The sequence below is a fragment of the Symphodus melops genome (genome assembly GCF_947650265.1).
Source record: "Symphodus melops genome assembly, chromosome: 6".
Classification (NCBI taxonomy): Eukaryota; Metazoa; Chordata; class Actinopteri; order Labriformes; family Labridae; genus Symphodus; species Symphodus melops.
Window position 1 is genome coordinate 330,279 of NC_136696.1, and position 7,500 is coordinate 337,778.

Consider the following 7,500-nt stretch of genomic DNA (forward strand, 5'->3'; position numbering starts at 1 on the left):
AGAGAGAGAGAGAGAGAGAGACAGAGAGAGAGAGAGAGAGAGACAGAGAGAGAGAGAGAGAGAGAGAGAGAGAGAGAGAGAGAGACAGAGAGAGAGAGAGAGAGAGAGACAGAGACAGAGAGACAGAGACAGAGAGAGAGACAGAGAGACAGAGACTTGGAGCACTATATTCTCTGTACATGAGCCATGACTTCATCGCCGGGCCAACAGCGCCCCCTTCAGTAATCATCGGTGTGTTGTTTGTGTTTCAGTATGAGCAGTTATTGGTCATCATATTTAAATCAATAACATTTGAACTTGATGTGAGGAATAATTTCATATAGACTCACATGATTATCATTTATTATAATACAGTTTTATATGCTGAAATCATAATTCATAGAAAGGAGGCGGGACTTAACATAACAAAACATTCAGGCATGTCAATCAAATTTAACATCTAATGTTTGATTGGTTTTCATGTTGTACTGCTGTAATCACAATAATGAATGAAACTTCTGAGTTTTCACACTTCATAAATCTTCATTTTGACTTTTTATTGATCAAGAAACAGAGAAGCAGCACCACCTGGTGGTCTCAGAGGGTAACTACAGGAGAGTCTCAAGAGAGAAACCAAAGGATCCAAATCAAACATGATATGAAAACAAAAATGACATCCAGTTGGTTTGCATAAAGTAAACAAAGTCATCAGCCCCAAAGATCAAACTTATCTGAAGAGTAAATTATGAATCCTGAGAGATCATAATCAAAAACGAAGCGAGCAGCTGAGCAAACCTGCTGATCTGTGAGTGACTGCATTACTCAGTTTGACCAGCAGGGGTCTCCTGCAGCTGATCAGTTTGAATAGATGATAAATGACTTCCTGTTTCAAAAAACAACTCTGACAGAGAGCTTCAAAAACATCTACGAAATACAGAAGAAAAACCAATCATCTTGTACTTCTTCTTTTCACACAGCAGGGGGCGCTACGGGTTAACATTTTACACAGAACATACAGAATGTCTGTTAGAAACACAAACATCAGTACCAAAACCCAGATTAATCCCAACACAACACCTCTTGGGGATTATTCCAGTTTTAGGATGAACATTCATATTTAAAGCTGTGGACTTTATAACTCTCAACACAAGCCTTCATTTAAAACTCTCAACACACGCTTCATTTAAAACTCTCAACACACGCTTCATTTAAAACTCTCAACACACGCTTCATTTAAAACTCTCAACACACGCTTCATTTAAAACTCTCAACACAAGCTTCATTTAAAACTCTCAACACAAGCTTCATTTAAAACTCTCAACACAAGCTTCATTTAAAACTCTCAACACACGCTTCATTTAAAACTCTCAACACACGCTTCATTTAAAACTCTCAACACACGCTTCATTTAAAACTCTCAACACAAGCTTCATTTAAAACTCTCAACACACGCTTCATTTAAAACTCTCAACACACGCTTCATTTAAAACTCTCAACACACGCTTCATTTAAAACTCTCAACACAAGCTTCATTTAAAACTCTCAACACACGCTTCATTTAAAACTCTCAACACAAGCTTCATTTAAAACTCTCAACACAAGCTTCATTTATAACTCTCAACACACGCTTCATTTAAAACTCTCAACACAAGCTTCATTTAAAACTCTCAACACAAGCTTCATTTAAAACTCTCAACACAAGCTTCAATTGGTCCCTGGACTGGTCGCAGATAAACTGTGAGGTGAGAAGTTATGATGGGAGGTCCAGTGACACCAGAATTTACCTGGGAAGTCTTTAGATCCAATCAGGGTTCACTTGGGAAGTCTTTAGATCCAATCAGGGTTCACTTGGGAAGTCTTTAGATCCAATCAGGGTTCACTTGGGAAGTCTTTAGATCCAATCAGGGTATATATATTATATATATTATATATATATAAATTATTTAACTTCTTCACATTTAACAGTGCTGCTTTCAGATTAATCTTTTTGAAGTTTTTAAAGTTAATCAGCTTTACTCGTCCCACTGTTATGTTGCCTTCATGTGGTGTCGGAAAAACGAGTGTCCGAGTGATAAAAATCCCACGAACACCTGCTCGGAGAGAGTGAAGTGTCTGACTGACCGACTTGACATCAGAATCCTTTTGTTAATTTTCCCCTGTTTGTAATTAATTAACGTAATACACATTTTAAATCAAATATAACCTTAACAGAGACATTACACACATCCTCTTCTTCTTATTATCATTTATGATGTTTTCTGTCTTCACTGAAATCACGTCAACACACACTGGAACTATCTGATCCGAGCTGCTCCTCAACGCAGCATGATACCGTCTCCCCTCTGTCACCGATTGGATGAAAGAACTACAGAAGTCCCGCCCACTTAACCCGCGCGTATCTCATTGGTGTTGGCTTCGGTTTTACTGAAAGTGAACAAAGACGATTGGTCGTGGCGTTGACAATAAAATCCCGCCCACTTTGACTGTCATTGGCTGATGAGAGCTGCCAGTCATGCTGTCGCCAGCAGCCATTGGCTGGGGCTACTGGAGCCGTTTTGGGGTTCTTCTTGTAAAAGCGGTCAGGCGGTAGAGACTGGCAGTCAAAGCTCTGCTATTGTTCCAGAATAATCATGATTTAGTTCTCTAAAGCTCTACATGCTGTGGATTCAACTCGACGTGTTAGACAACATCAGAGTGAGTACAACAAGCTTCACTTCCTGTTTGTAGGCACAGAGATAGAACCAGCTATAAGCAGGTAACTAACGCTACATACCGTCACACAGAAAAACTAACTGTACACACATCACTGCACAATAAACGATCTCTGTATTAACTGTAGAGCGAAGCAGGCTGCTTTGATAGAAAGAGGAGAACACACACTGATACACACACACACACACTGATACAAGGAGCTGACACACACACACACACACACACACACACACACACTGATACAAGGAGCTGACACACACACACACACACACTGATACAAGGAGCTGACACACACACACACACACACACTGATACAAGGAGCTGACACACACACACACACACACACACTGATACAAGGAGCTGACCAGCTTACTAACGAGTACATACCACTACACACACACACACACACGCACACACACACACACACACACACACATAAACACACTTAAACAGCCCCCCGACTGTAAATACATTACAGTAAAATAAACGATCTTTGTTTGCTAAGAAGGCTAAGAGGCTCGTTCTTGTTTTTAGTCTCAGTAGATTTATATATATATATATATATATATATATATATATATATATATATATATATATATACACACACAGTCTGTATTAAAACACATGCTTTTTATTTATTTATATATTTAGAGTCTGTATTAAAATGCATTTGAGTTAAAGATGAACAGTTATGAATATTTTCTTCTGGCTTTAAAATATATTTACATATGAATGTTGAATGTCTGCATGCTGCTCTGTTTGTGATGTAAATAGAACTTCTCTCCACACATTATTACAGTCAGTATAGTCGTTAGTCAGTTTATACCTTAAAACTCCATTTATCTGTTTTTGTCCTTCCTGTATTTGTTGCTGCAGCTGTATAACTTTAGTCTTTGAGCCTGTTTGTCTGAAACTTATTTATATTATAAATATAGTTAAATATAGTTTTGTGCTGATAGGAGACTCAGTGATGATTGTGATTGGTTAAATGAAGAAAACTCCGCCCCCTTTATGTGACGGCGCTCTCTGTAACTCTGTGTTGACCTATCAGGTTGATAAGCAGCTTCATAGGACTGATGATCCTGATCTCTGATGTCAGGGTTAGTGAAGCCAGATCCCCCTCAGAGACCCTGATATGTTAAACTCCCTTCGTAGTTCAGACCCCAGATCAGCGTCTCCTCAGTGTTGACGTGTGTTTACAAAGCTCACAGCGTTATTGATCAGCTGTCAGCGAGCTAATCGAACACATCAGTGTGTGTGTGTGTGTGTGTGTGTGTGTGTGTGTGTGTGTGTTAGTGGAGGATGGTGAATAACTACATCCTCTCAGCTGGATCAGTGATCTTTACCAAGTGCAACAGACCAACACAGTGGTTGGTGTTTACTGTCAGAAAATATCCAAGAAGAGAGCTGGAGGCAGGCAGGTAACTAATATACAGGTATACTCAGTCTTTACAGGTATACTCAGTCTTTACAGGTATATTCAGTCTTTACAGGTATACTCAGTCTTTACAGGTATACTCAGTCTTTACAGGTATACTCAGTCTTTACAGGTATATTCAGTCTTTACAGGTATACTCAGTCTTTACAGGTATACTCAGTCTTTACAGGTATATTCAGTCTTTACAGGTATATTCAGTCTTTACAGGTATACTCAGTCTTTACAGGTATATTCAGTCTTTACAGGTATACTCAGTCTTTACAGGTATACTCAGTCTTTACAGGTATATTCAGTCTTTACAGGTATACTCAGTCTTTACAGGTATACTCAGTCTTTACAGGTATATTCAGTCTTTACAGGTATGTTCAGTCTTTACAGGTATACTCAGTCTTTACAGGTATACTCAGTCTTTACAGGTATATTCAGTCTTTACAGGTATACTCAGTCTTTACAGGTATATTCAGTCTTTACAGGTATACTCAGTCTTTACAGGTATACTCAGTCTTTACAGGTATATTCAGTCTTTACAGGTATACTCAGTCTTTACAGGTATACTCAGTCTTTATAGGTATACTCAGTCTTTACAGGTATACTCAGTCTTTACAGGTATACTCAGTCTTTACAGGTATATTCAGTCTTTACAGGTATACTCAGTCTTTACAGGTATACTCAGTCTTTACAGGTATATTCAGTCTTTACAGGTATATTCAGTCTTTACAGGTATATTCAGTCTTTACAGGTATATTCAGTCTTTACAGGTATATTCAGTCTTTACAGGTATATTCAGTCTTTACAGGTATACTCAGTCTTTACAGGTATATTCAGTCTTTACAGGTATACTCAGTCTTTACAGGTATACTCAGTCTTTACAGGTATATTCAGTCTTTACAGGTATACTCAGTCTTTACAGGTATATTCAGTCTTTACAGGTATATTCAGTCTTTACAGGTATACTCAGTCTTTACAGGTATACTCAGTCTTTACAGGTATATTCAGTCTTTACAGGTATACTCAGTCTTTACAGGTATACTCAGTCTTTACAGGTATACTCAGTCTTTACAGGTATACTCAGTCTTTACAGGTATATTCAGTCTTTACAGGTATATTCAGTCTTTACAGGTATACTCAGTCTTTACAGGTATACTCAGTCTTTACAGGTATACTCAGTCTTTACAGGTATACTCAGTCTTTACAGGTATATTCAGTCTTTACAGGTATACTCAGTCTTTACAGGTATACTCAGTCTTTACAGGTATATTCAGTCTTTACAGGTATACTCAGTCTTTACAGGTATATTCAGTCTTTACAGGTATGAAGTGCAAAAAAAACGGTCAACTATGGTGAATATGTTGGTGTTCCTTTTCGAGGGGGGTCGCAGACCAGTGACAAAGTCCAAAGCAATCTAGGACCCGGGTCGTCTCGGCACAGGCAGAGGCCGGAGGAGTGTGAGAGAAAATCCCACGCGCACACACAGTACAGGATGCAATGTAAGCCTTTGTGTCAGCATCCATAGTGGGCCACCAAAAGTGGCGCTTGAGGAAGGTCACGTCCCCACTGGATAACCTGAGAGTGCACAGAGTCTGGAACAAAAAGGTGGTTTGTGGGTCCAGTACTTGGGTCAGGTTGTGAACGTTGCGCCTCTCTGATCTTGGTCTCAATTTCCCAGGTAGCGAAAGCCACGGTACAGGATGGAGGGAGGATGGTTTCAGGTCTCAAAGTTCCTTCTTCCCTGAGAAACTGCAGACAGAGAACATCAAGTTTAATATTGCTAGACCCTGGACGGTAGGTGATGGTAAACCTGAACCGTCCAAAAAACAGGGACCAACGAGCCTGGCGAGAGTGAAGGCGTTTAGCTGTTTGAATGTGTGACAGATTCTTGTGATCAGTCTATACAATGAAGGAGTGCTCTGCTCCCTCAAGCCAGTGTCTCCATTCTTCAAAAGCTAGTTTGAATGCTAGCAGTTCTTGTTTGCCAATCATAATTGTGCTCTGCAGGAGTCAGTCGATGGGAAAAGAACGCACAAGGATGGAGTATCTGGTTGGGCCCAGAAAGCTTGGAGAGAACCGCTCCAACCCCAGTATCAGAGGCATCAACCTACAATAAACTGTTGGAAGGATCAGCTGGGGCATTTGTTAAGTCAAAGGGAATTACCAGACACTCATAGTGTCCAAGGGGAGTGTTGAATGCAGTTTTCCACTCATCTCCCTCCCTGATGCGCAGAAGGTGATAGGCATTCCTCAGGTCGAGCTTGGAAAAGATGTCGTCGCCCTGCAAAGGCTCAAAAGCAGAGATGATGATGGGTAGAGGATACTTGGTCTTCACAGTTATATTGTTTAGACCTCTGTAATCAATACAAGGGCGTTTTTATTAACAAAAAAGAAGAATGCATCAACTGGGGAGGAAGAAGGCCGAATTATGCCTGCAGTGAGAGAATCATTTATATATTTCTCCATAGACTCACGCTCAGGTCTGGACTTATAGACACTAGGTGAGGTGGAATCGAATGCTCTCACGATGGTTTCCACTGATGATAAACTGAACCGGGACAGTCTGATGGGTAACTCGAGCTAATAGCCTCCTATCCAAAGCGTTACCATCTATCTGGGAATCCAAAAGTTCCTTGAGTATTCCAGCCTGTGTCCAAAAAGTCAGCACCAGAATCAACAAGAGCAACCAGAGAAAATGTTTCCTGACTCCAAGAAACAATGGATTGAAACTAAATACGTGGGAAAGGAGAGAAAGTGGTTTGTTTCACCAGTACTCCCACCCCCACTGGTGAGTCCTCCTTTTTGGCCAAAGAGAGCAGGTGGCAAGAAGATGGCCACCCTGGTCACAGTAAAGGCACTCACCAGCCTTCATGCACCAGAGACGCTCATGGGGGTCAGATGGGCCCTGCCCAGTTGGATGGATTCGTCTCTTGGTGATCCTGCACCTGCAACAGTTTGTAGGATGGGCGGGTACAGATGGCAATGTAGGATGGGACTTCTGGGGTGGAGGTGATGGCTGATAGGAGGTCAGGGAGGACCTGGGGTGGCTGGATCTCTTCCTATGCCTCTCCCTGAAACGATTATCAATCTTTATATCTTGGGAGATGAGGGAGTCCAGAGAGTTTGTCTCATCTCTAGCAGCAAGCTCATCCTTAATGTCCTCATTAAGACCTTTAAGAAAAACTCCCTGCAGAGAGTCATCATTCCAACCTGACTCAGTTGCAACAGTCCGTTAAGTCTACAGAGTACTCTGCCACAATGCGGGATCCCTGGCGAATCTGAAAGAGGCATTTGGATACGTCTCTGCCACAAACGGTGGTAAAAAACCTTCCTCATCTCTGCAGTGAACTCAGAATATATAGAATTAACTTTAGGCTGATTCT

General features: G+C 40.8%; 1 protein-coding gene across 4 annotated transcripts in view; it reads left to right on the forward strand.

Annotated features, from left to right (window-relative positions):
* Positions 1-2,539: 2,539 nt before the first annotated feature.
* The window catches only part of enc2 (ectodermal-neural cortex 2), a 28,924-nt gene continuing 23,963 nt past the window's right edge, over positions 2,540-7,500 (forward strand). For all 4 annotated transcript variants that reach the window (XM_079347127.1, XM_079347126.1, XM_079347128.1 and 1 more), the window contains exon 1: positions 2,540-2,673. The gene's annotated coding sequence lies outside the window, so the exon portion shown is untranslated. The remainder of the gene's footprint in view (positions 2,674-7,500) is intronic.